At 42.0% G+C, this 26,744-nt stretch overlaps 24 non-coding genes across 24 annotated transcripts; all 24 read left to right on the forward strand.

The window, feature by feature from the left end:
- The first annotated feature begins 164 nt into the window (after positions 1 to 164).
- On the forward strand, positions 165 to 237 carry trnar-ucu (transfer RNA arginine (anticodon UCU)). Its single transcript has one exon. It is a non-coding gene; the product is annotated as a tRNA-Arg (tRNA).
- Positions 238 to 1,334: 1,097 nt separating this feature from the next.
- trnar-ucu (transfer RNA arginine (anticodon UCU)) lies at positions 1,335 to 1,407 on the forward strand. Its single transcript has one exon. It is a non-coding gene; the product is annotated as a tRNA-Arg (tRNA).
- Positions 1,408 to 2,504: 1,097 nt separating this feature from the next.
- Positions 2,505 to 2,577, forward strand: trnar-ucu (transfer RNA arginine (anticodon UCU)). Its single transcript has one exon. It is a non-coding gene; the product is annotated as a tRNA-Arg (tRNA).
- Positions 2,578 to 3,674: 1,097 nt separating this feature from the next.
- trnar-ucu (transfer RNA arginine (anticodon UCU)) lies at positions 3,675 to 3,747 on the forward strand. The gene has a single exon. It is a non-coding gene; the product is annotated as a tRNA-Arg (tRNA).
- A 926-nt stretch (positions 3,748 to 4,673) lies between these two features.
- Positions 4,674 to 4,746, forward strand: trnar-ucu (transfer RNA arginine (anticodon UCU)). Its single transcript has one exon. It is a non-coding gene; the product is annotated as a tRNA-Arg (tRNA).
- A 926-nt stretch (positions 4,747 to 5,672) lies between these two features.
- On the forward strand, positions 5,673 to 5,745 carry trnar-ucu (transfer RNA arginine (anticodon UCU)). Its single transcript has one exon. It is a non-coding gene; the product is annotated as a tRNA-Arg (tRNA).
- Positions 5,746 to 6,671: 926 nt separating this feature from the next.
- trnar-ucu (transfer RNA arginine (anticodon UCU)) lies at positions 6,672 to 6,744 on the forward strand. The gene has a single exon. It is a non-coding gene; the product is annotated as a tRNA-Arg (tRNA).
- Positions 6,745 to 7,955: 1,211 nt separating this feature from the next.
- trnar-ucu (transfer RNA arginine (anticodon UCU)) lies at positions 7,956 to 8,028 on the forward strand. The gene has a single exon. It is a non-coding gene; the product is annotated as a tRNA-Arg (tRNA).
- A 2,175-nt stretch (positions 8,029 to 10,203) lies between these two features.
- trnar-ucu (transfer RNA arginine (anticodon UCU)) lies at positions 10,204 to 10,276 on the forward strand. Its single transcript has one exon. It is a non-coding gene; the product is annotated as a tRNA-Arg (tRNA).
- A 557-nt stretch (positions 10,277 to 10,833) lies between these two features.
- On the forward strand, positions 10,834 to 10,906 carry trnar-ucu (transfer RNA arginine (anticodon UCU)). The gene has a single exon. It is a non-coding gene; the product is annotated as a tRNA-Arg (tRNA).
- A 927-nt stretch (positions 10,907 to 11,833) lies between these two features.
- Positions 11,834 to 11,906, forward strand: trnar-ucu (transfer RNA arginine (anticodon UCU)). The gene has a single exon. It is a non-coding gene; the product is annotated as a tRNA-Arg (tRNA).
- A 1,850-nt stretch (positions 11,907 to 13,756) lies between these two features.
- trnar-ucu (transfer RNA arginine (anticodon UCU)) lies at positions 13,757 to 13,829 on the forward strand. The gene has a single exon. It is a non-coding gene; the product is annotated as a tRNA-Arg (tRNA).
- Positions 13,830 to 14,756: 927 nt separating this feature from the next.
- Positions 14,757 to 14,829, forward strand: trnar-ucu (transfer RNA arginine (anticodon UCU)). The gene has a single exon. It is a non-coding gene; the product is annotated as a tRNA-Arg (tRNA).
- Positions 14,830 to 15,756: 927 nt separating this feature from the next.
- On the forward strand, positions 15,757 to 15,829 carry trnar-ucu (transfer RNA arginine (anticodon UCU)). Its single transcript has one exon. It is a non-coding gene; the product is annotated as a tRNA-Arg (tRNA).
- A 648-nt stretch (positions 15,830 to 16,477) lies between these two features.
- Positions 16,478 to 16,550, forward strand: trnar-ucu (transfer RNA arginine (anticodon UCU)). The gene has a single exon. It is a non-coding gene; the product is annotated as a tRNA-Arg (tRNA).
- Positions 16,551 to 17,477: 927 nt separating this feature from the next.
- trnar-ucu (transfer RNA arginine (anticodon UCU)) lies at positions 17,478 to 17,550 on the forward strand. The gene has a single exon. It is a non-coding gene; the product is annotated as a tRNA-Arg (tRNA).
- Positions 17,551 to 18,476: 926 nt separating this feature from the next.
- On the forward strand, positions 18,477 to 18,549 carry trnar-ucu (transfer RNA arginine (anticodon UCU)). Its single transcript has one exon. It is a non-coding gene; the product is annotated as a tRNA-Arg (tRNA).
- A 569-nt stretch (positions 18,550 to 19,118) lies between these two features.
- trnar-ucu (transfer RNA arginine (anticodon UCU)) lies at positions 19,119 to 19,191 on the forward strand. Its single transcript has one exon. It is a non-coding gene; the product is annotated as a tRNA-Arg (tRNA).
- Positions 19,192 to 20,077: 886 nt separating this feature from the next.
- trnar-ucu (transfer RNA arginine (anticodon UCU)) lies at positions 20,078 to 20,150 on the forward strand. Its single transcript has one exon. It is a non-coding gene; the product is annotated as a tRNA-Arg (tRNA).
- An 886-nt stretch (positions 20,151 to 21,036) lies between these two features.
- trnar-ucu (transfer RNA arginine (anticodon UCU)) lies at positions 21,037 to 21,109 on the forward strand. The gene has a single exon. It is a non-coding gene; the product is annotated as a tRNA-Arg (tRNA).
- A 1,779-nt stretch (positions 21,110 to 22,888) lies between these two features.
- Positions 22,889 to 22,961, forward strand: trnar-ucu (transfer RNA arginine (anticodon UCU)). Its single transcript has one exon. It is a non-coding gene; the product is annotated as a tRNA-Arg (tRNA).
- Positions 22,962 to 23,888: 927 nt separating this feature from the next.
- On the forward strand, positions 23,889 to 23,961 carry trnar-ucu (transfer RNA arginine (anticodon UCU)). Its single transcript has one exon. It is a non-coding gene; the product is annotated as a tRNA-Arg (tRNA).
- A 926-nt stretch (positions 23,962 to 24,887) lies between these two features.
- Positions 24,888 to 24,960, forward strand: trnar-ucu (transfer RNA arginine (anticodon UCU)). Its single transcript has one exon. It is a non-coding gene; the product is annotated as a tRNA-Arg (tRNA).
- Positions 24,961 to 25,887: 927 nt separating this feature from the next.
- On the forward strand, positions 25,888 to 25,960 carry trnar-ucu (transfer RNA arginine (anticodon UCU)). Its single transcript has one exon. It is a non-coding gene; the product is annotated as a tRNA-Arg (tRNA).
- The last annotated feature ends 784 nt before the right edge of the window (positions 25,961 to 26,744 follow it).

Raw genomic sequence — 26,744 nt, forward strand, 5'->3', positions numbered from 1 at the left:
CATGGGCATGTCTCAGTGCCCTCCGTGAAAATTTTTTGACTGCTTCTGTCAGTTTGTACAGGTCATGCTGATTACAGAAGCGAAGCGGAAGCGTGATGTCTACTTTAACCACGTGTACGTTCGGTAGAAACCACTCTCTGCTATCCAGTTCATTTTCAGCAAGTGCCCCAGTGGCCTACTGGATAAGGCACTGGCCTTCTAAGCCAGGGGTTGTGGGTTCGAGTCCCATCTGGGGTGGGTGTATGCGGAGGAAGAGAGATCAGCACGTGACACAGAGTTTGATGGATTGAAGCTTTCCGATTTACTTTTTAGAAATGAAGATTTAACTGGGATAAAAAAGGAGAATTTCATGGGCATGTCTCTGTGCCCTCCGAAATGCAATTTTTTTTTACAACTGCTTCTATCAGTTCATATAGGTCATGCTGATCACACATTTCCACAGTGACTTAAGACACTGACCGCCTAATCCATTTATTGTGAGTTCAAGTATTGTTTTGGGGTACCTGAAAGTGGAGGGATGAAGTGGAAGTGTGCAGGGCAGTTAACCAAGTGATTTAGGGATCGAAACCATCCTCTGCTATCCAGTTTGCTTTGAGCAATGAAGTGCAAACAGAAGAGAAGAGCTGGGCACATAACACAGAGGTTGATGGATCGAAGATATCCAATTCTACTTTTAGAAATGAAGTGTAAACAGGGATTTTATTTTTAAATTTCAGAATTTCATGGGCATGTCTCTGTGCCCTCCGTGATTCTTTTTTTATTACTGCTTCTATCAATTCATATAGGTCATGCTGATCACAGAGAGACACAGTGGCTTAAGACACTAGCTATCCAATTCTACTTTTAGAAATGAAGTGTAAACAGGGATTTTTTTTTTACATTTCAGAATTTCATGGGCATGTCTCTGTGCCCTCCGTGATTCTTTTTTTATTACTGCTTCTATCAATCCATATAGGTCATGCTGATCACAGAGAGACACAGTGGCTTAAGACACTGATCTCCTAATCCATGTATTGTGAATTCAACTATTGTTTTGGGGTACCTGAAAGTGGAGTGATGAAGTGGAATTGTGCCTGGCAGTTAACCCAGTGATTTATGGATCGAAACCATCCTCTGCTATTCAGTTTGCTTTAGCAATGAAGTGGAAACAGAAATATTAAACCATAATTTCATGGGCATGTCTCAGTGCCCTCCGTGAAAATTTTTTGACTGCTTCTGTCAGTTTGTACAGGTCATGCTGATTACAGAAGCGAAGCGGAAGCGTGATGTCTACTTTAACCACGTGTACGTTCGGTAGAAACCACTCTCTGCTATCCAGTTCATTTTCAGCAAGTGCCCCAGTGGCCTACTGGATAAGGCACTGGCCTTCTAAGCCAGGGGTTGTGGGTTCGAGTCCCATCTGGGGTGGGTGTATGCGGAGGAAGAGAGATCAGCACGTGACACAGAGTTTGATGGATTGAAGCTTTCCGATTTACTTTTTAGAAATGAAGATTTAACTGGGATAAAAAAGGAGAATTTCATGGGCATGTCTCTGTGCCCTCCGAAATGCAATTTTTTTTTACAACTGCTTCTATCAGTTCATATAGGTCATGCTGATCACACATTTCCACAGTGACTTAAGACACTGACCGCCTAATCCATTTATTGTGAGTTCAAGTATTGTTTTGGGGTACCTGAAAGTGGAGGGATGAAGTGGAAGTGTGCAGGGCAGTTAACCAAGTGATTTAGGGATCGAAACCATCCTCTGCTATCCAGTTTGCTTTGAGCAATGAAGTGCAAACAGAAGAGAAGAGCTGGGCACATAACACAGAGGTTGATGGATCGAAGATATCCAATTCTACTTTTAGAAATGAAGTGTAAACAGGGATTTTATTTTTAAATTTCAGAATTTCATGGGCATGTCTCTGTGCCCTCCGTGATTCTTTTTTTATTACTGCTTCTATCAATTCATATAGGTCATGCTGATCACAGAGAGACACAGTGGCTTAAGACACTAGCTATCCAATTCTACTTTTAGAAATGAAGTGTAAACAGGGATTTTTTTTTTACATTTCAGAATTTCATGGGCATGTCTCTGTGCCCTCCGTGATTCTTTTTTTATTACTGCTTCTATCAATCCATATAGGTCATGCTGATCACAGAGAGACACAGTGGCTTAAGACACTGATCTCCTAATCCATGTATTGTGAATTCAACTATTGTTTTGGGGTACCTGAAAGTGGAGTGATGAAGTGGAATTGTGCCTGGCAGTTAACCCAGTGATTTATGGATCGAAACCATCCTCTGCTATTCAGTTTGCTTTAGCAATGAAGTGGAAACAGAAATATTAAACCATAATTTCATGGGCATGTCTCAGTGCCCTCCGTGAAAATTTTTTGACTGCTTCTGTCAGTTTGTACAGGTCATGCTGATTACAGAAGCGAAGCGGAAGCGTGATGTCTACTTTAACCACGTGTACGTTCGGTAGAAACCACTCTCTGCTATCCAGTTCATTTTCAGCAAGTGCCCCAGTGGCCTACTGGATAAGGCACTGGCCTTCTAAGCCAGGGGTTGTGGGTTCGAGTCCCATCTGGGGTGGGTGTATGCGGAGGAAGAGAGATCAGCACGTGACACAGAGTTTGATGGATTGAAGCTTTCCGATTTACTTTTTAGAAATGAAGATTTAACTGGGATAAAAAAGGAGAATTTCATGGGCATGTCTCTGTGCCCTCCGAAATGCAATTTTTTTTTACAACTGCTTCTATCAGTTCATATAGGTCATGCTGATCACACATTTCCACAGTGACTTAAGACACTGACCGCCTAATCCATTTATTGTGAGTTCAAGTATTGTTTTGGGGTACCTGAAAGTGGAGGGATGAAGTGGAAGTGTGCAGGGCAGTTAACCAAGTGATTTAGGGATCGAAACCATCCTCTGCTATCCAGTTTGCTTTGAGCAATGAAGTGCAAACAGAAGAGAAGAGCTGGGCACATAACACAGAGGTTGATGGATCGAAGATATCCAATTCTACTTTTAGAAATGAAGTGTAAACAGGGATTTTATTTTTAAATTTCAGAATTTCATGGGCATGTCTCTGTGCCCTCCGTGATTCTTTTTTTATTACTGCTTCTATCAATTCATATAGGTCATGCTGATCACAGAGAGACACAGTGGCTTAAGACACTAGCTATCCAATTCTACTTTTAGAAATGAAGTGTAAACAGGGATTTTTTTTTTACATTTCAGAATTTCATGGGCATGTCTCTGTGCCCTCCGTGATTCTTTTTTTATTACTGCTTCTATCAATCCATATAGGTCATGCTGATCACAGAGAGACACAGTGGCTTAAGACACTGATCTCCTAATCCATGTATTGTGAATTCAACTATTGTTTTGGGGTACCTGAAAGTGGAGTGATGAAGTGGAATTGTGCCTGGCAGTTAACCCAGTGATTTATGGATCGAAACCATCCTCTGCTATTCAGTTTGCTTTAGCAATGAAGTGGAAACAGAAATATTAAACCATAATTTCATGGGCATGTCTCAGTGCCCTCCGTGATAATTTTTTGACTGCTTCTGTCAGTTTGTACAGGTCATGCTGATTACAGAAGCGAAGCGGAAGCGTGATGTCTACTTTAACCACGTGTACGTTTGGTAGAAACCACTCTCTGCTATCCAGTTCATTTTCAGCAAGTGCCCCAGTGGCCTAATGGATAAGGCACTGGCCTTCTAAGCCAGGGATTGTGGGTTCGAGTCCCATCTGGGGTGGATGTATGCGGAGGACGAGAGATCAGCACGTGACACAGAGTTTGATGGATTGAAGATTTCCGATTCAATTTTTAGAAATTAAGATTTAACTGGGATAAAAAAGGAGAATTTCATGGGCATGTCTCTGTGCCCCCCGAAATGCAATTTTTTTTACAACTGCTTCTATCAGTTCATATAGTTCATGCTGATCACACATTTCCACAGTGACTTAAGACACTGACCGCCTAATCCATTTATTGTGAGTTCAAGTATTGTTTTGGGGTACCTGAAAGTGGAGGGATGAAGTGGAAGTGTGCAGGGCAGTTAACCAAGTGATTTAGGGATCGAAACCATCCTCTGCTATCCAGTTTGCTTTGAGCAATGAAGTGCAAACAGAAGAGAAGAGCTGGGCACATAACACAGAGGTTGATGGATCGAAGCTATCCAATTCTACTTTTAGAAATTAAGTGTAAACAGGGATTTTTTTTTTACATTTGAGAATTTCATGGGCATGTCTCTGTGCCCTCCGTGATTCTTTTTTTATTACTGCTTCTATCAATCCATATAGGTCATGCTGATCACAGAGAGACACAGTGGCTTAAGACACTGATCTCCTAATCCATGTATTGTGAATTCAAGTATTGTTTTGGGGTACCTGAAAGTGGAGTGATGAAGTGGAAGTGTGCCTGGCAGTTAACCCAGTGATTTATGGATCGAAACCATCCTCTGCTATTCAGTTTGCTTTAGCAATGAAGTGGAAACAGAAATATTAAACCATAATTTCATGGGCATGTCTCAGTGCCCTCCGTGATTATTTTTTGACTGCTTCTGTCAGTTTGTACAGGTCATGCTGGTTACAGAAGCGAAGCGAAAGCGTGATGTCTACTTTAACCACGTGTACGTTCGGTTGAAACCACTCTCTGCTATCCAGTTCATTATCAGCAAGTGCCCCAGTGGCCTAATGGATTAGGCACTGGCCTTCTAAGCCAGGGATTGTGGGTTCGAGTCCCATCTGGGGTGGGTGTATGCGGAGGAAGAGAGATCAGCACGTGACACAGAGTTTGATGGATTGAAGATTTCCGATTCAATTTTTAGAAATTAAGATTTAACTGGGATAAAAAAGGAGAATTTCATGGGCATGTCTCTGTGCCCCCCGAAATGCAATTTTTTTTACAACTGCTTCTATCAGTTCATATAGTTCATGCTGATCACACATTTCCACAGTGACTTAAGACACTGACCGCCTAATCCATTTATTGTGAGTTCAAGTATTGTTTTGGGGTACCTGAAAGTGGAGGGATGAAGTGGAAGTGTGCAGGGCAGTTAACCAAGTGATTTAGGGATCGAAACCATCCTCTGCTATCCAGTTTGCTTTGAGCAATGAAGTGCAAACAGAAGAGAAGAGCTGGGCACATAACACAGAGGTTGATGGATCGAAGCTATCCAATTCTACTTTTAGAAATTAAGTGTAAACAGGGATTTTTTTTTTACATTTGAGAATTTCATGGGCATGTCTCTGTGCCCTCCGTGATTCTTTTTTTATTACTGCTTCTATCAATCCATATAGGTCATGCTGATCACAGAGAGACACAGTGGCTTAAGACACTGATCTCCTAATCCATGTATTGTGAATTCAAGTATTGTTTTGGGGTACCTGAAAGTGGAGTGATGAAGTGGAAGTGTGCCTGGCAGTTAACCCAGTGATTTATGGATCGAAACCATCCTCTGCTATTCAGTTTGCTTTAGCAATGAAGTGGAAACAGAAATATTAAACCATAATTTCATGGGCATGTCTCAGTGCCCTCCGTGATTATTTTTTGACTGCTTCTGTCAGTTTGTACAGGTCATGCTGGTTACAGAAGCGAAGCGAAAGCGTGATGTCTACTTTAACCACGTGTACGTTCGGTTGAAACCACTCTCTGCTATCCAGTTCATTATCAGCAAGTGCCCCAGTGGCCTAATGGATTAGGCACTGGCCTTCTAAGCCAGGGATTGTGGGTTCGAGTCCCATCTGGGGTGGGTGTATGCGGAGGAAGAGAGATCAGCACGTGACACAGAGTTTGATGGATTGAAGATTTCCGATTCAATTTTTAGAAATTAAGATTTAACTGGGATAAAAAAGGAGAATTTCATGGGCATGTCTCTGTGCCCCCCAAAATGCAAATTTTTTTACAACTGCTTCTATCAGTTCATATAGTTCATGCTGATCACACATTTCCACAGTGACTTAAGACACTGACCGCCTAATCCATTTATTGTGAGTTCAAGTATTGTTTTGGGGTACCTGAAAGTGGAGGGATGAAGTGGAAGTGTGCAGGGCAGTTAACCAAGTGATTTAGGGATCGAAACCATCCTCTGCTATCCAGTTTGCTTTGAGCAATGAAGTGCAAACAGAAGAGAAGAGCTGGGCACATAACACAGAGGTTGATGGATCGAAGCTATCCAATTCTACTTTTAGAAATTAAGTGTAAACAGGGATTTTTTTTTTACATTTGAGAATTTCATGGGCATGTCTCTGTGCCCTCCGTGATTCTTTTTTTATTACTGCTTCTATCAATCCATATAGGTCATGCTGATCACAGAGAGACACAGTGGCTTAAGACACTGATCTCCTAATCCATGTATTGTGAATTCAAGTATTGTTTTGGGGTACCTGAAAGTGGAGTGATGAAGTGGAAGTGTGCCTGGCAGTTAACCCAGTGATTTATGGATCGAAACCATCCTCTGCTATTCAGTTTGCTTTAGCAATGAAGTGGAAACAGAAATATTAAACCATAATTTCATGGGCATGTCTCAGTGCCCTCCGTGATTATTTTTTGACTGCTTCTGTCAGTTTGTACAGGTCATGCTGGTTACAGAAGCGAAGCGAAAGCGTGATGTCTACTTTAACCACGTGTACGTTCGGTTGAAACCACTCTCTGCTATCCAGTTCATTATCAGCAAGTGCCCCAGTGGCCTAATGGATTAGGCACTGGCCTTCTAAGCCAGGGATTGTGGGTTCGAGTCCCATCTGGGGTGGGTGTATGCGGAGGAAGAGAGATCAGCACGTGACACAGAGTTTGATGGATTGAAGATTTCCGATTCAATTTTTAGAAATTAAGATTTAACTGGGATAAAAAAGGAGAATTTCATGGGCATGTCTCTGTGCCCCCCAAAATGCAATTGTTTTTACAACTGCTTCTATCAGTTCATATAGTTCATGCTGATCACACATTTCCACAGTGACTTAAGACACTGACCGCCTAATCCATTTATTGTGAGTTCAAGTATTGTTTTGGGGTACCTGAAAGTGGAGGGATGAAGTGGAAGTGTGCAGGGCAGTTAACCAAGTGATTTAGGGATCGAAACCATCCTCTGCTATCCAGTTTGCTTTGAGCAATGAAGTGCAAACAGAAGAGAAGAGCTGGGCACATAACACAGAGGTTGATGGATCGAAGCTATCCAATTCTACTTTTAGAAATTAAGTGTAAACAGGGATTTTTTTTTTACATTTGAGAATTTCATGGGCATGTCTCTGTGCCCTCCGTGATTCTTTTTTTATTACTGCTTCTATCAATCCATATAGGTCATGCTGATCACAGAGAGACACAGTGGCTTAAGACACTGATCTCCTAATCCATGTATTGTGAATTCAAGTATTGTTTTGGGGTACCTGAAAGTGGAGTGATAAAGTGGAAGTGTGCCTGGCAGTTAACCCAGTGATTTATGGATCGAAACCATCCTCTGCTATTCAGTTTGCTTTAACAATGAAGTGATTTAACTGGGATAAAAAAGGAGAATTTCATGGGCATGTCTCTGTGCCCTCCGAAATGCAATTTTTTTTTACAACTGCTTCTATCAGTTCATATAGGTCATGCTGATCACACATTTCCACAGTGACTTAAGACACTGACCGCCTAATCCATGTATTGTGAGTTCAAGTATTGTTTTGGGGTACCTGAAAGTGGAGTGATGAAGTGGAAGTGTGCCTGGCAGTTAACCCAGTGATTTATGGATCGAAACCATCCTCTGCTATTCAGTTTGCTTTAGCAATGAAGTGGAAACAGAAATATTAAACCATAATTTCATGGGCATGTCTCAGTGCCCTCCGTGATTATTTTTTGACTGCTTCTGTCAGTTTGTACAGGTCATGCTGGTTACAGAAGCGAAGCGAAAGCGTGATGTCTACTTTAACCACGTGTACGTTTGGTTGAAACCACTCTCTGCTATCCAGTTCATTATCAGCAAGTGCCCCAGTGGCCTAATGGATAAGGCACTGGCCTTCTAAGCCAGGGATTGTGGGTTCGAGTCCCATCTGGGGTGGATGTATGTGGAGGACGAGAGATCAGCATGTGACACAGAGTTTGATGGATTGAAGATTTCCGATTTAATTTTTAGAAATGAAGATTTAACTGGGATAAAAAAGGAGAATTTCATGGGCATGTCTCTGTGCCCTCCGAAATGCATTTTTTTTTACAACTGCTTCTATCAGTTCATATAGTTCATGCTGATCACACATTTCCACAGTGACTTAAGACACTGACCGCCTAATCCATGTATTGTGAGTTCAAGTATTGTTTTGGGGTACCTGAAAGTGGAGTGATGAAGTGGAAGTGTGCCTGGCAGTTAACCCAGTGATTTATGGATCGAAACCATCCTCTGCTATTCAGTTTGCTTTAGCAATGAAGTGGAAACAGAAATATTAAACCATAATTTCATGGGCATGTCTCAGTGCCCTCCGTGATTATTTTTTGACTGCTTCTGTCAGTTTGTACAGGTCATGCTGGTTACAGAAGCGAAGCGAAAGCGTGATGTCTACTTTAACCACGTGTACGTTTGGTTGAAACCACTCTCTGCTATCCAGTTCATTATCAGCAAGTGCCCCAGTGGCCTAATGGATAAGGCACTGGCCTTCTAAGCCGTGGGTTCGAGTCCCATCTGGGCTGGATGTATGCGGAGGAAGAGAGATCAGCACGTGACACAGAGTTTGATGGATTGAAGCTTTCCGATTTACTTTTTAGAAATGAAGATTTAACTGGGATAAAAAAGGAGAATTTCATGGGCATGTCTCTGTGCCCTCCGAAATGCAATTTTTTTTTACAACTGCTTCTATCAGTTCATATAGGTCATGCTGATCACACATTTCCACAGTGACTTAAGACACTGACCGCCTAATCCATTTATTGTGAGTTCAAGTATTGTTTTGGGGTACCTGAAAGTGGAGGGATGAAGTGGAAGTGTGCAGGGCAGTTAACCAAGTGATTTAGGGATCGAAACCATCCTCTGCTATCCAGTTTGCTTTGAGCAATGAAGTGCAAACAGAAGAGAAGAGCTGGGCACATAACACAGAGGTTGATGGATCGAAGATATCCAATTCTACTTTTAGAAATGAAGTGTAAACAGGGATTTTTTTTTTACATTTGAGAATTTCATGGGCATGTCTCTGTGCCCTCCGTGATTCTTTTTTTATTACTGCTTCTATCAATCCATATAGGTCATGCTGATCACAGAGAGACACAGTGGCTTAAGACACTGATCTCCTAATCCATGTATTGTGAATTCAAGTATTGTTTTGGGGTACCTGAAGGGTGGAGTGATGAAGTGGAAGTGTGCCTGGCAGTTAACCCAGTGATTTATGGATCGAAACCATCCTCTGCTATTCAGTTTGCTTTAGCAATGAAGTGGAAACAGAAATATTAAACCATAATTTCATGGGCATGTCTCAGTACCCTCCGTGATTATTTTTTGACTGCTTCTGTCAGTTTGTACAGGTCATGCTGGTTACAGAAGCGAAGCGAAAGCGTGATGTCTACTTTAACCACGTGTACGTTCGGTTGAAACCACGCTCTGCTATCCAGTTCATTATCAGCAAGTGCCCCAGTGGCCTAATGGATAAGGCACTGGCCTTCTAAGCCGTGGGTTCGAGTCCCATCTGGGCTGGATGTATGCGGAGGAAGAGAGATCAGCACGTGACACAGAGTTTGATGGATTGAAGCTTTCCAATTTACTTTTTAGAAATGAAGATTTAACTGGGATAAAAAAGGAGAATTTCATGGGCATGTCTCTGTGCCCTCCGAAATGCAATTTTTTTTTACAACTGCTTCTATCAGTTCATATAGGTCATGCTGATCACACATTTCCACAGTGACTTAAGACACTGACCGCCTAATCCATGTATTGTGAGTTCAAGTATTGTTTTGGGGTACCTGAAAGTGGAGTGATGAAGTGGAAGTGTGCCTGGCAGTTAACCCAGTGATTTATGGATCGAAACCATCCTCTGCTATTCAGTTTGCTTTAGCAATGAAGTGGAAACAGAAATATTAAACCATAATTTCATGGGCATGTCTCAGTGCCCTCCGTGATTATTTTTTGACTGCTTCTGTCAGTTTGTACAGGTCATGCTGGTTACAGAAGCGAAGCGAAAGCGTGATGTCTACTTTAACCACGTGTACGTTTGGTTGAAACCACTCTCTGCTATCCAGTTCATTATCAGCAAGTGCCCCAGTGGCCTAATGGATAAGGCACTGGCCTTCTAAGCCAGGGATTGTGGGTTCGAGTCCCATCTGGGGTGGATGTATGTGGAGGACGAGAGATCAGCATGTGACACAGAGTTTGATGGATTGAAGATTTCCGATTCAATTTTTAGAAATGAAGATTTAACTGGGATAAAAAAGGAGAATTTCATGGGCATGTCTCTGTGCCCTCCGAAATGCATTTTTTTTTACAACTGCTTCTATCAGTTCATATAGTTCATGCTGATCACACATTTCCACAGTGACTTAAGACACTGACCGCCTAATCCATTTATTGTGAGTTCAAGTATTGTTTTGGGGTACCTGAAAGTGGAGGGATGAAGTGGAAGTGTGCAGGGCAGTTAACCAAGTGATTTAGGGATCGAAACCATCCTCTGCTATTCAGTTTGCTTTAGCAATGAAGTGGAAACAGAAATATTAAACCATAATTTCATGGGCATGTCTCAGTGCCCTCCGTGATTATTTTTTGACTGCTTCTGTCAGTTTGTACAGGTCATGCTGGTTACAGAAGCGAAGCGAAAGCGTGATGTCTACTTTAACCACGTGTACGTTCGGTTGAAACCACTCTCTGCTATCCAGTTCATTATCAGCAAGTGCCCCAGTGGCCTAATGGATAAGGCACTGGCCTTCTAAGCCAGGAATTGTGGGTTCGAGTCCCATCTGGGGTGGATGTATGCGGAGGACGAGAGATCAGCACGTGACATAGAGTTTGATGGATTGAAGCTTTCCGATTCAATTTTTAGAAATGAAGATTTAACTGGGATAAAAAAGGAGAATTTCATGGGCATGTCTCTGTGCCCTCCGAAATGCATTTTTTTTTTACAACTGCTTCTATCAGTTCATATAGGTCATGCTGATCACACATTTCCACAGTGACTTAAGACACTGACCGCCTAATCCATTTATTGTGAGTTCAAGTATTGTTTTGGGGTACCTGAAAGTGGAGGGATGAAGTGGAAGTGTGCAGGGCAGTTAACCAAGTGATTTAGGGATCGAAACCATCCTCTGCTATCCAGTTTGCTTTGAGCAATGAAGTGCAAACAGAAGAGAAGAGCTGGGCACATAACACAGAGGTTGATGGATCGAAGCTATCCAATTCTACTTTTAGAAATGAAGTGTAAACAGGGATTTTTTTTTTACATTTCAGAATTTCATGGGCATGTCTCTGTGCCCTCCGTGATTCTTTTTTTATTACTGCTTCTATCAATCCATATAGGTCATGCTGATCACAGAGAGACACAGTGGCTTAAGACACTGATCTCCTAATCCATGTATTGTGAATTCAAGTATTGTTTTGGGGTACCTGAAAGTGGAGTGATGAAGTGGAAGTGTGCCTGGCAGTTAACCCAGTGATTTATGGATCGAAAGCATCCTCTGCTATTCAGTTTGCTTTAGCAATGAAGTGGAAACAGAAATATTAAACCATAATTTCATGGGCATGTCTCAGTGCCCTCCGTGATAGTTTTTTGACTGCTTCTGGCAGTTTGTACAGGTCATGCTGATTACAGAAGCGAAGCGAAAGCGTGATGTCTACTTTAACCACGTGTACGTTCGGTTGAAACCACTCTCTGCTATCCAGTTCATTATCAGCAAGTGCCCCAGTGGCCTAATGGATAAGGCACTGGCCTTCTAAGCCAGGGATTGTGGGTTCGAGTCCCATCTGGGGTGGATGTATGCGGAGGATGAGAGATCAGCACGTGACACAGAGTTAGATGGATTGAAGATTTCCGATTCAATTTTTAGAAATGAAGATTTAACTGGGATAAAAAAGGAGAATTTCATGGGCATGTCTCTGTGCCCCCCGAAATGCATTTTTTTTTACAACTGCTTCTATCAGTTCATATAGTTTTTTATTTTTTTTATTTTACCTTTATTTAACCAGGCAAGTCAGTTAAGAACAAATTCTTATTTTCAATGACGGCCTAGGAACAGTGGGTTAACTGCCTGTTCAGGGGCAGAACGACAGATTTGTTCCTTGTCAGCTCGGGGGTTTGAACTTGCAACCTTCCAGTTACTAGTCCAACGCTCTAACCACTAGGCTACCCTGCCGCCCCAGTTCATGCTGATCACACATTTCCACAGTGACTTAAGACACTGACCGCCTAATCCATTTATTGTGAGTTCAAGTATTGTTTTGGGGTACCTGAAAGTGGAGGGATGAAGTGGAAGTGTGCAGGGCAGTTAACCAAGTGATTTAGGGATCGAAACCATCCTCTGCTATCCAGTTTGCTTTGAGCAATGAAGTGCAAACAGAAGAGAAGAGCTGGGCACATAACACAGAGGTTGATGGATCGAAGATATCCAATTCTACTTTTAGAAATGAAGTGTAAACAGGGACTTTTTTTTTACATTTCAGAATTTCATGGGCATGTCTCTGTGCCCTCCGTGATTCTTTTTTTATTACTGCTTCTATCAATCCATATAGGTCATGCTGATCACAGAGAGACACAGTGGCTTAAGACACTGATCTCCTAATCCATGTATTGTGAATTCAAGTATTGTTTTGGGGTACCTGAAGGGTGGAGTGATGAAGTGGAAGTGTGCCTGGCAGTTAACCCAGTGATTTATGGATCGAAACCATCCTCTGCTATTCAGTTTGCTTTAGCAATGAAGTGGAAACAGAAATATTAAACCATAATTTCATGGGCATGTCTCAGTACCCTCCGTGATTATTTTTTGACTGCTTCTGTCAGTTTGTACAGGTCATGCTGGTTACAGAAGCGAAGCGAAAGCGTGATGTCTACTTTAACCACGTGTACGTTCGGTTGAAACCACTCTCTGCTATCCAGTTCATTATCAGCAAGTGCCCCAGTGGCCTAATGGACAAGGCACTGGCCTTCTAAGCCGTGGGTTCGAGTCCCATCTGGGCTGGATGTATGCGGAGGAAGAGAGATCAGCACGTGATAAGAGTTTGATGGATTGAAGCTTTCCGATTTACTTTTTAGAAATGAAGATTTAACTGGGATAAAAAAGGAGAATTTCATGGGCATGTCTCTGTGCCCTCCGAAATGCAATTTTTTTTTACAACTGCTTCTATCAGTTCATATAGGTCATGCTGATCACACATTTCCACAGTGACTTAAGACACTGACCGCCTAATCCATTTATTGTGAGTTCAAGTATTGTTTTGGGGTACCTGAAAGTGGAGGGATGAAGTGGAAGTGTGCAGGGCAGTTAACCAAGTGATTTAGGGATCGAAACCATCCTCTGCTATCCAGTTTGCTTTGAGCAATGAAGTGCAAACAGAAGAGAAGAGCTGGGCACATAACACAGAGGTTGATGGATCGAAGCTATCCAATTCTACTTTTAGAAATGAAGTGTAAACAGGGATTTTTTTTTTACATTTGAGAATTTCATGGGCATGTCTCTGTGCCCTCCGTGATTCTTTTTTGACTGCTTCTGTCAGTTTGTACAGGTCATGCTGATTACAGAAGCGAAGCGGAAGCGTGATGTCTACTTTAACCACGTGTACGTTCGGTAGAAACCACTCTCTGCTATCCAGTTCAATTTCAGCAAGTGCCCCAGTGGCCTAATGGATAAGGCACTGGCCTTCTAAGCCAGGGATTGTGGGTTCGAGTCCCATCTGGGGTGGGTGTATGCGGAGGAAGAGAGATCAGCACGTGACACAGAGTTTGATGGATTGAAGCTTTCCGATTTACTTTTTAGAAATGAAGATTTTACTGGGATAAAAAAGGAGAATTTCATGGGCATGTCTCTGTGCCCTCCGAAATGCATTTTTTTTTTACAACTGCTTCTATCAGTTCATATAGGTCATGCTGATCACACATTTCCACAGTGACTTAAGACACTGACCGCCTAATCCATTTATTGTGAGTTCAAGTATTGTTTTGGGGTACCTGAAAGTGGAGGGATGAAGTGGAAGTGTGCAGGGCAGTTAACCAAGTGATTTAGGGATCGAAACCATCCTCTGCTATCCAGTTTGCTTTGAGCAATGAAGTGCAAACAGAAGAGAAGAGCTGGGCACATAACACAGAGGTTGATGGATCGAAGCTATCCAATTCTACTTTTAGAAATGAAGTGTAAACAGGGATTTTTTTTTTACATTTGAGAATTTCATGGGCATGTCTCTGTGCCCTCCGTGATTCTTTTTTTATTACTGCTTCTATCAATCCATATAGGTCATGCTGATCACAGAGAGACACAGTGGCTTAAGACACTGATCTCCTAATCCATGTATTGTGAATTCAAGTATTGTTTTGGGGTACCTGAAAGTGGAGTGATGAAGTGGAAGTGTGCCTGGCAGTTAACCCAGTGATTTATGGATCGAAACCATCCTCTGCTATTCAGTTTGCTTTAGCAATGAAGTGGAAACAGAAATATTAAACCATAATTTCATGGGCATGTCTCAGTGCCCTCCGTGATAATTTTTTGACTGCTTCTGTCAGTTTGTACAGGTCATGCTGATTACAGAAGCGAAGCGGAAGCGTGATGTCTACTTTAACCACGTGTACGTTCGGTAGAAACCACTCTCTGCTATCCAGTTCAATTTCAGCAAGTGCCCCAGTGGCCTAATGGATAAGGCACTGGCCTTCTAAGCCAGGGATTGTGGGTTCGAGTCCCATCTGGGGTGGGTGTATGCGGAGGAAGAGAGATCAGCACGTGATAAGAGTTTGATGGATTGAAGCTTTCCGATTTACTTTTTAGAAATGAAGATTTTACTGGGATAAAAAAGGAGAATTTCATGGGCATGTCTCTGTGCCCTCCGAAATGCAATTTTTTTTTACAACTGCTTCTATCAGTTCATATAGGTCATGCTGATCACACATTTCCACAGTGACTTAAGACACTGACCGCCTAATCCATTTATTGTGAGTTCAAGTATTGTTTTGGGGTACCTGAAAGTGGAGGGATGAAGTGGAAGTGTGCAGGGCAGTTAACCAAGTGATTTAGGGATCGAAACCATCCTCTGCTATCCAGTTTGCTTTGAGCAATGAAGTGCAAACAGAAGAGAAGAGCTGGGCACATAACACAGAGGTTGATGGATCGAAGATATCCAATTCTACTTTTAGAAATGAAGTGTAAACAGGGATTTTTTTTTTACATTTCAGAATTTCATGGGCATGTCTCTGTGCCCTCCGTGATTCTTTTTTTATTACTGCTTCTATCAATCCATATAGGTCATGCTGATCACAGAGAGACACAGTGGCTTAAGACACTGATCTCCTAATCCATGTATTGTGAATTCAAGTATTGTTTTGGGGTACCTGAAGGGTGGAGTGATGAAGTGGAAGTGTGCCTGGCAGTTAACCCAGTGATTTATGGATCGAAACCATCCTCTGCTATTCAGTTTGCTTTAGCAATGAAGTGGAAACAGAAATATTAAACCATAATTTCATGGGCATGTCTCAGTACCCTCCGTGATTATTTTTTGACTGCTTCTGTCAGTTTGTACAGGTCATGCTGGTTACAGAAGCGATGCGAAAGCGTGATGTCTACTTTAACCACGTGTACGTTCGGTTGAAACCACTCTCTGCTATCCAGTTCATTATCAGCAAGTGCCCCAGTGGCCTAATGGATAAGGCACTGGCCTTCTAAGCCAGGGATTGTGGGTTCGAGTCCCATCTGGGGTGGATGTATGTGGAGGACGAGAGATCAGCACGTGACACAGAGTTTGATGGATTGAAGATTTCCGATTCAATTTTTAGAAATGAAGATTTAACTGGGATAAAAAAGGAGAATTTCATGGACATGTCTCTGTGCCCTCCGAAAAGCAATTTTTTTTTACAACTGCTTCTATCAGTTCATATAGGTCATGCTGATCACACATTTCCACAGTGACTTAAGACACTGACCGCCTAATCCATTTATTGTGAGTTCAAGTATTGTTTTGGGGTACCTGAAAGTGGAGGGATGAAGTGGAAGTGTGCAGGGCAGTTAACCAAGTGATTTAGGGATCGAAACCATCCTCTGCTATCCAGTTTGCTTTGAGCAATGAAGTGCAAACAGAAGAGAAGAGCTGGGCACATAACACAGAGGTTGATGGATCGAAGCTATCCAATTCTACTTTTAGAAATGAAGTGTAAACAGGGATTTTTTTTTTACATTTGAGAATTTCATGGGCATGTCTCTGTGCCCTCCGTGATTCTTTTTTGACTGCTTCTGTCAGTTTGTACAGGTCATGCTGATTACAGAAGCGAAGCGGAAGCGTGATGTCTACTTTAACCACGTGTACGTTCGGTAGAAACCACTCTCTGCTATCCAGTTCAATTTCAGCAAGTGCCCCAGTGGCCTAATGGATAAGGCACTGGCCTTCTAAGCCAGCGATTGTGGGTTCGAGTCCCATCTGGGGTGGGTGTATGCGGAGGAAGAGAGATCAGCACGTGACACAGAGTTTGATGGATTGAAGCTTTCCGATTTACTTTTTAGAAATGAAGATTTTACTGGGATAAAAAAGGAGAATTTCATGGTCATGTCTCTGTGCCCTCCGAAATGCAATTTTTTTTTACAACTGCTTCTATCAGTTCATATAGGTCATGCTGATCACACATTTCCACAGTGACTTAAGACACTGACCGCCTAATCCATTTATTGTGAGTTCAAGTATTGTTTTGGGGTACCTGAAAGTGGAGGGATGAAGTGGAAGTGTGCAGGGCAGTTAACCAAGTGATTTAGGGATCGAAACCATCCTCTGCTATCCAGTTTGCTTTGAGCAATGAAGTGCAAACAGAAGAGAAGAGCTGGGCACATAACACAGAGGTTGATGGATCGAAGATATCCAATTCTACTTTTAGAAATGAAGTGTAAACAGGGATTTTTTTTTTACATTTCAGAATTTCATGGGCATGTCTCTGTGCCCTCCGTGATTCTTTTTTTATTACTGCTTCTATCAATCCATATAGGTCATGCTGATCACAGAGAGACACAGTGGCTTAAGACACTGATCTCCTAATCCATGTATTGTGAATTCAAGTATTGTTTTGGGGTACCTGAAAGTGGAGTGATGAAGTGGAAGTGTGCCTGGCAGTTAACCCAGTGATTTATGGATCGAAACCATCCTCTGCTATTCAGTTTGCTTTAGCAATGAAGTGGAAACAGAAATATTAAACCATAATTTCATGGGCATGTCTCAGTGCCCTCCGTGATAATTTTTTGACTGCTTCTGTCAGTTTGTACAGGTCATGCTGATTACAGAAGCGAAGCGGAAGCGTGATGTCTACTTTAACCACGTGTACGTTCGGTAGAAACCACTCTCTGCTATCCAGTTCAATTTCAGCAAGTGCCCCAGTGGCCTAATGGATAAGGCACTGGCCTTCTAAGCCAGGGATTGTGGGTTCGAGTCCCATCTGGGCTGGATGTATGCGGAGGAAGAGAGATCAGCACGTGATAAGAGTTTGATGGATTGAAGCTTTCCGATTTACTTTTTAGAAATGAAGATTTAACTGGGATAAAAAAGGAGAATTTCATGTGCATGTCTCTGTGCCCTCCGAAATGCAATTTTTTTGACAACTGCTTCTATCAGTTCATATAGGTCATGCTGATCACACATTTCCACAGTGACTTAAGACACTGACCGCCTAATCCATTTATTGTGAGTTCAAGTATTGTTTTGGGGTACCTGAAAGTGGAGGGATGAAGTGGAAGTGTGCAGGGCAGTTAACCAAGTGATTTAGGGATCGAAACCATCCTCTGCTATCCAGTTTGCTTTGAGCAATGAAGTGCAAACAGAAGAGAAGAGCTGGGCACATAACACAGAGGTTGATGGATCGAAGATATCCAATTCTACTTTTAGAAATGAAGTGTAAACAGGGATTTTTTTTTTACATTTCAGAATTTCATGGGCATGTCTCTGTGCCCTCCGTGATTCTTTTTTTATTACTGCTTCTATCAATCCATATAGGTCATGCTGATCACAGAGAGACACAGTGGCTTAAGACACTGATCTCCTAATCCATGTATTGTGAATTCAAGTATTGTTTTGGGGTACCTGAAGGGTGGAGTGATGAAGTGGAAGTGTGCCTGGCAGTTAACCCAGTGATTTATGGATCGAAACCATCCTCTGCTATTCAGTTTGCTTTAGCAATGAAGTGGAAACAGAAATATTAAACCATAATTTCATGGGCATGTCTCAGTACCCTCCGTGATTATTTTTTGACTGCTTCTGTCAGTTTGTACAGGTCATGCTGGTTACAGAAGCGAAGCGAAAGCGTGATGTCTACTTTAACCACGTGTACGTTCGGTTGAAACCACTCTCTGCTATCCAGTTCATTATCAGCAAGTGCCCCAGTGGTCTAATGGATAAGGCACTGGCCTTCTAAGCCAGGGATTGTGGGTTCGAGTCCCATCTGGGGTGGATGTATGTGGAGGACGAGAGATCAGCACGTGACACAGAGTTTGATGGATTGAAGATTTCCGATTCAATTTTTAGAAATGAAGATTTAACTGGGATAAAAAAGGAGAATTTCATGGACATGTCTCTGTGCCCTCCGAAAAGCAATTTTTTTTTACAACTGCTTATTACTGCTTCTATCAATCCATATAGGTCATGCTGATCACAGAGAGACACAGTGGCTTAAGACACTGATCTCCTAATCCATGTATTGTGAATTCAAGTATTGTTTTGGGGTACCTGAAGGGTGGAGTGATGAAGTGGAAGTGTGCCTGGCAGTTAACCCAGTGATTTATGGATCGAAACCATCCTCTGCTATTCAGTTTGCTTTAGCAATGAAGTGGAAACAGAAATATTAAACCATAATTTCATGGGCATGTCTCAGTACCCTCCGTGATTATTTTTTGACTGCTTCTGTCAGTTTGTACAGGTCATGCTGGTTACAGAAGCGAAGCGAAAGCGTGATGTCTACTTTAACCACGTGTACGTTCGGTTGAAACCACTCTCTGCTATCCAGTTCATTATCAGCAAGTGCCCCAGTGGCCTAATGGATAAGGCACTGGCCTTCTAAGCCAGGGATTGTGGGTTCGAGTCCCATCTGGGGTGGATGTATGTGGAGGACGAGAGATCAGCACGTGACACAGAGTTTGATGGATTGAAGATTTCCGATTCAATTTTTAGAAATGAAGATTTAACTGGGATAAAAAAGGAGAATTTCATGGACATGTCTCTGTGCCCTCCGAAAAGCAATTTTTTTTTACAACTGCTTCTATCAGTTCATATAGGTCATGCTGATCACACATTTCCACAGTGACTTAAGACACTGACCGCCTAATCCATTTATTGTGAGTTCAAGTATTGTTTTGGGGTACCTGAAAGTGGAGGGATGAAGTGGAAGTGTGCAGGGCAGTTAACCAAGTGATTTAGGGATCGAAACCATCCTCTGCTATCCAGTTTGCTTTGAGCAATGAAGTGCAAACAGAAGAGAAGAGCTGGGCACATAACACAGAGGTTGATGGATCGAAGCTATCCAATTCTACTTTTAGAAATGAAGTGTAAACAGGGATTTTTTTTTTACATTTGAGAATTTCATGGGCATGTCTCTGTGCCCTCCGTGATTCTTTTTTTATTACTGCTTCTATCAATCCATATAGGTCATGCTGATCACAGAGAGACACAGTGGCTTAAGACACTGATCTCCTAATCCATGTATTGTGAATTCAAGTATTGTTTTGGGGTACCTGAAAGTGGAGTGATGAAGTGGAAGTGTGCCTGGCAGTTAACCCAGTGATTTATGGATCGAAACCATCCTCTGCTATTCAGTTTGCTTTAGCAATGAAGTGGAAACTGAAGTGAAAATGTTTTGACTGCTTCTGTCAGTTTGTACAGGTCATGCTGATTACAGAAGCGAAGCGGAAGCGTGATGTCTACTTTAACCACGTGTACGTTCGGTAGAAACCACTCTCTGCTATCCAGTTCAATTTCAGCAAGTGCCCCAGTGGCCTAATGGATAAGGCACTGGCCTTCTAAGCCAGGGATTGTGGGTTCGAGTCCCATCTGGGGTGGGTGTATGCGGAGGAAGAGAGATCAGCACGTGACACAGAGTTTGATGGATTGAAGCTTTCCGATTTACTTTTTAGAAATGAAGATTTTACTGGGATAAAAAAGGAGAATTTCATGGGCATGTCTCTGTGCCCTCCGAAATGCAATTTTTTTTTACAACTGCTTCTATCAGTTCATATAGGTCATGCTGATCACACATTTCCACAGTGACTTAAGACACTGACCGCCTAATCCATTTATTGTGAGTTCAAGTATTGTTTTGGGGTACCTGAAAGTGGAGGGATGAAGTGGAAGTGTGCAGGGCAGTTAACCAAGTGATTTAGGGATCGAAACCATCCTCTGCTATCCAGTTTGCTTTGAGCAATGAAGTGCAAACAGAAGAGAAGAGCTGGGCACATAACACAGAGGTTGATGGATCGAAGATATCCAATTCTACTTTTAGAAATGAAGTGTAAACAGGGATTTTTTTTTTACATTTGAGAATTTCATGGGCATGTCTCTGTGCCCTCCGTGATTCTTTTTTTATTACTGCTTCTATCAATCCATATAGGTCATGCTGATCACAGAGAGACACAGTGGCTTAAGACACTGATCTCCTAATCCATGTATTGTGAATTCAAGTATTGTTTTGGGGTACCTGAAAGTGGAGTGATGAAGTGGAAGTGTGCCTGGCAGTTAACCCAGTGATTTATGGATCGAAACCATCCTCTGCTATTCAGTTTGCTTTAGCAATGAAGTGGAAACTGAAGTGAAAATGTTTTGACTGCTTCTGTCAGTTTGTACAGGTCATGCTGATTACAGAAGCGAAGCGGAAGCGTGATGTCTACTTTAACCACGTGTACGTTCGGTAGAAACCACTCTCTGCTATCCAGTTCAATTTCAGCAAGTGCCCCAGTGGCCTAATGGATAAGGCACTGGCCTTCTAAGCCAGGGATTGTGGGTTCGAGTCCCATCTGGGGTGGGTGTATGCGGAGGAAGAGAGATCAGCACGTGACACAGAGTTTGATGGATTGAAGCTTTCCGATTTACTTTTTAGAAATGAAGATTTTACTGGGATAAAAAAGGAGAATTTCATGGGCATGTCTCTGTGCCCTCCGAAATGCAATTTTTTTTTACAACTGCTTCTATCAGTTCATATAGGTCATGCTGATCACACATTTCCACAGTGACTTAAGACACTGACCGCCTAATCCATTTATTGTGAGTTCAAGTATTGTTTTGGGGTACCTGAAAGTGGAGGGATGAAGTGGAAGTGTGCAGGGCAGTTAACCAAGTGATTTAGGGATCGAAACCATCCTCTGCTATCCAGTTTGCTTTGAGCAATGAAGTGCAAACAGAAGAGAAGAGCTGGGCACATAACACAGAGGTTGATGGATCGAAGATATCCAATTCTACTTTTAGAAATGAAGTGTAAACAGGGATTTTTTTTTTACATTTGAGAATTTCATGGGCATGTCTCTGTGCCCTCCGTGATTCTTTTTTTATTACTGCTTCTATCAATCCATATAGGTCATGCTGATCACAGAGAGACACAGTGGCTTAAGACACTGATCTCCTAATCCATGTATTGTGAATTCAAGTATTGTTTTGGGGTACCTGAATTTCATGGGCATGTCTCTGTGCCCTCCGTGATTCTTTTTTTCGATTACTGCTCTGCTATCAATCCATATAGGTCATGCTGATCACAGAGAGACACAGTGGCTTAAGACACTGATCTCCTAATCCATGTATTGTGAATTCAAGTATTGTTTTGGGGTACCTGAAAGTGGAGTGATGAAGTGGAAGTGTGCCTGGCAGTTAACCCAGTGATTTATGGATCGAAACCATCCTCTGCTATTCAGTTTGCTTTAGCAATGAAGTGGAAAGGGACGAGAGATCAGCACGTGACACAGAGTTTGATGGATTGAAGATTTCCGATTCAATTTTTAGAAATGAAGATTTAACTGGGATAAAAAAGGAGAATTTCATGGACATGTCTCTGTGCCCTCCGAAAAGCAATTTTTTTTTACAACTGCTTCTATCAGTTCATATAGGTCATGCTGATCACACATTTCCACAGTGACTTAAGACACTGACCGCCTAATCCATTTATTGTGAGTTCAAGTATTGTTTTGGGGTACCTGAAAGTGGAGGGATGAAGTGGAAGTGTGCAGGGCAGTTAACCAAGTGATTTAGGGATCGAAACCATCCTCTGCTATCCAGTTTGCTTTGAGCAATGAAGTGCAAACAGAAGAGAAGAGCTGGGCACATAACACAGAGGTTGATGGATCGAAGCTATCCAATTCTACTTTTAGAAATGAAGTGTAAACAGGGATTTTTTTTTTACATTTGAGAATTTCATGGGCATGTCTCTGTGCCCTCCGTGATTCTTTTTTTATTACTGCTTCTATCAATCCATATAGGTCATGCTGATCACAGAGAGACACAGTGGCTTAAGACACTGATCTCCTAATCCATGTATTGTGAATTCAAGTATTGTTTTGGGGTACCTGAAAGTGGAGTGATGAAGTGGAAGTGTGCCTGGCAGTTAACCCAGTGATTTATGGATCGAAACCATCCTCTGCTATTCAGTTTGCTTTAGCAATGAAGTGGAAACTGAAGTGAAAATGTTTTGACTGCTTCTGTCAGTTTGTACAGGTCATGCTGATTACAGAAGCGAAGCGGAAGCGTGATGTCTACTTTAACCACGTGTACGTTCGGTAGAAACCACTCTCTGCTATCCAGTTCAATTTCAGCAAGTGCCCCAGTGGCCTAATGGATAAGGCACTGGCCTTCTAAGCCAGGGATTGTGGGTTCGAGTCCCATCTGGGGTGGGTGTATGCGGAGGAAGAGAGATCAGCACGTGACACAGAGTTTGATGGATTGAAGCTTTCCGATTTACTTTTTAGAAATGAAGATTTTACTGGGATAAAAAAGGAGAATTTCATGGGCATGTCTCTGTGCCCTCCGAAATGCAATTTTTTTTTACAACTGCTTCTATCAGTTCATATAGGTCATGCTGATCACACATTTCCACAGTGACTTAAGACACTGACCGCCTAATCCATTTATTGTGAGTTCAAGTATTGTTTTGGGGTACCTGAAAGTGGAGGGATGAAGTGGAAGTGTGCAGGGCAGTTAACCAAGTGATTTAGGGATCGAAACCATCCTCTGCTATCCAGTTTGCTTTGAGCAATGAAGTGCAAACAGAAGAGAAGAGCTGGGCACATAACACAGAGGTTGATGGATCGAAGATATCCAATTCTACTTTTAGAAATGAAGTGTAAACAGGGATTTTTTTTTTACATTTGAGAATTTCATGGGCATGTCTCTGTGCCCTCCGTGATTCTTTTTTTATTACTGCTTCTATCAATCCATATAGGTCATGCTGATCACAGAGAGACACAGTGGCTTAAGACACTGATCTCCTAATCCATGTATTGTGAATTCAAGTATTGTTTTGGGGTACCTGAAAGTGGAGTGATGAAGTGGAAGTGTGCCTGGCAGTTAACCCAGTGATTTATGGATCGAAACCATCCTCTGCTATTCAGTTTGCTTTAGCAATGAAGTGGAAACAGAAATATTAAACCATAATTTCATGGGCATGTCTCAGTGCCCTCCGTGATAATTTTTTGACTGCTTCTGTCAGTTTGTACAGGTCATGCTGATTACAGAAGCGAAGCGGAAGCGTGATGTCTACTTTAACCACGTGTACGTTCGGTAGAAACCACTCTCTGCTATCCAGTTCAATTTCAGCAAGTGCCCCAGTGGCCTAATGGATAAGGCACTGGCCTTCTAAGCCAGGGATTGTGGGTTCGAGTCCCATCTGGGCTGGATGTATGCGGAGGAAGAGAGATCAGCACGTGATAAGAGTTTGATGGATTGAAGCTTTCCGATTTACTTTTTAGAAATGAAGATTTAACTGGGATAAAAAAGGAGAATTTCATGGGCATGTCTCTGTGCCCTCCGAAATGCAATTTTTTTTACAACTGCTTCTATCAGTTCATATAGGTCATGCTGATCACACATTTCCACAGTGACTTAAGACACTGACCGCCTAATCCATTTATTGTGAGTTCAAGTATTGTTTTGGGGTACCTGAAAGTGGAGGGATGAAGTGGAAGTGTGCAGGGCAGTTAACCAAGTGATTTAGGGATCGAAACCATCCTCTGCTATCCAGTTTGCTTTGAGCAATGAAGTGCAAACAGAAGAGAAGAGCTGGGCACATAACACAGAGGTTGATGGATCGAAGATATCCAATTCTACTTTTAGAAATGAAGTGTAAACAGGGATTTTTTTTTTACATTTGAGAATTTCATGGGCATGTCTCTGTGCCCTCCGTGATTCTTTTTTTATTACTGCTTCTATCAATCCATATAGGTCATGCTGATCACAGAGAGACACAGTGGCTTAAGACACTGATCTCCTAATCCATGTATTGTGAATTCAAGTATTGTTTTGGGGTACCTGAAGGGTGGAGTGATGAAGTGGAAGTGTGCCTGGCAGTTAACCCAGTGATTTATGGATCGAAACCATCCTCTGCTATTCAGTTTGCTTTAGCAATGAAGTGGAAACAGAAATATTAAACCATAATTTCATGGGCATGTCTCAGTACCCTCCGTGATTATTTTTTGACTGCTTCTGTCAGTTTGTACAGGTCATGCTGGTTACAGAAGCGAAGCGAAAACGTGATGTCTACTTTAACCACGTGTACGTTCGGTTGAAACCACTCTCTGCTATCCAGTTCATTATCAGCAAGTGCCCCAGTGGCCTAATGGATAAGGCACTGGCCTTCTAAGCCAGGGATTGAGGGTTCGAGTCCCATCTGGGGTGGATGTATGTGGAGGACGAGAGATCAGCACGTGACACAGAGTTTGATGGATTGAAGATTTCCGATTCAATTTTTAGAAATGAAGATTTAACTGGGATAAAAAAGGAGAATTTCATGGACATGTCTCTGTGCCCTCCGAAAAGCAATTTTTTTTTACAACTGCTTCTATCAGTTCATATAGGTCATGCTGATCACACATTTCCACAGTGACTTAAGACACTGACCGCCTAATCCATTTATTGTGAGTTCAAGTATTGTTTTGGGGTACCTGAAAGTGGAGGGATGAAGTGGAAGTGTGCAGGGCAGTTAACCAAGTGATTTAGGGATCGAAACCATCCTCTGCTATCCAGTTTGCTTTGAGCAATGAAGTGCAAACAGAAGAGAAGAGCTGGGCACATAACACAGAGGTTGATGGATCGAAGCTATCCAATTCTACTTTTAGAAATGAAGTGTAAACAGGGATTTTTTTTTTACATTTGAGAATTTCATGGGCATGTCTCTGTGCCCTCCGTGATTCTTTTTTTATTACTGCTTCTATCAATCCATATAGGTCATGCTGATCACAGAGAGACACAGTGGCTTAAGACACTGATCTCCTAATCCATGTATTGTGAATTCAAGTATTGTTTTGGGGTACCTGAAAGTGGAGTGATGAAGTGGAAGTGTGCCTGGCAGTTAACCCAGTGATTTATGGATCGAAACCATCCTCTGCTATTCAGTTTGCTTTAGCAATGAAGTGGAAACAGAAATATTAAACCATAATTTCATGGGCATGTCTCAGTACCCTCCGTGATTATTTTTTGACTGCTTCTGTCAGTTTGTACAGGTCATGCTGGTTACTGAAGCGAAGCGAAAGCGTGATGTCTACTTTAACCACGTGTACGTTCGGTTGAAACCACTCTCTGCTATCCAGTTCATTATCAGCAAGTGTCCCAGTGGCCTAATGGATAAGGCACTGGCCTTCTAAGCCAGGGATTGTGGGTTCGAGTCCCATCTGGGGTGGATGTATGCGGAGGACGAGAGATCAGCATGTGACACAGAGTTTGATGGATTGAAGATTTCCGATTCAATTTTTAGAAATGGAGATTTAACTGGGATAAAAAAGGAGAATTTCATGGGCATGTCTCTGTGCCCTCCAAAATGCAATTTTTTTTACAACTGCTTCTATCAGTTCATATAGTTCATGCTGATCACATATTTCCACAGTGACTTAAGACACTGACCGCCTAATCCATTTATTGTGAGTTCAAGTATTGTTTTGGGGTACCTGAAAGTGGAGGGATGAAGTGGAAGTGTGCAGGGCAGTTAACCAAGTGATTTAGGGATCGAAACCATCCTCTGCTATCCAGTTTGCTTTGAGCAATGAAGTGCAAACAGAAGAGAAGAGCTGGGCACATAACACAGAGGTTGATGGATCGAAGATATCCAATTCTACTTTTAGAAATGAAGTGTAAACAGGGATTTTTTTTTTACATTTGAGAATTTCATGGGCATGTCTCTGTGCCCTCCGTGATTCTTTTTTTATTACTGCTTCTATCAATCCATATAGGTCATGCTGATCACAGAGAGACACAGTGGCTTAAGACACTGATCTCCTAATCCATGTATTGTGAATTCAAGTATTGTTTTGGGGTACCTGAAAGTGGAGTGATGAAGTGGAAGTGTGCCTGGCAGTTAACCCAGTGATTTATGGATCGAAACCATCCTCTGCTATTCAGTTTGCTTTAGCAATGAAGTGGAAACAGAAATATTAAACCATAATTTCATGGGCATGTCTCAGTGCCCT

Source organism: Oncorhynchus clarkii, chromosome 21 (assembly GCF_045791955.1).
Source record: "Oncorhynchus clarkii lewisi isolate Uvic-CL-2024 chromosome 21, UVic_Ocla_1.0, whole genome shotgun sequence".
Classification (NCBI taxonomy): domain Eukaryota; kingdom Metazoa; phylum Chordata; class Actinopteri; order Salmoniformes; family Salmonidae; genus Oncorhynchus; species Oncorhynchus clarkii.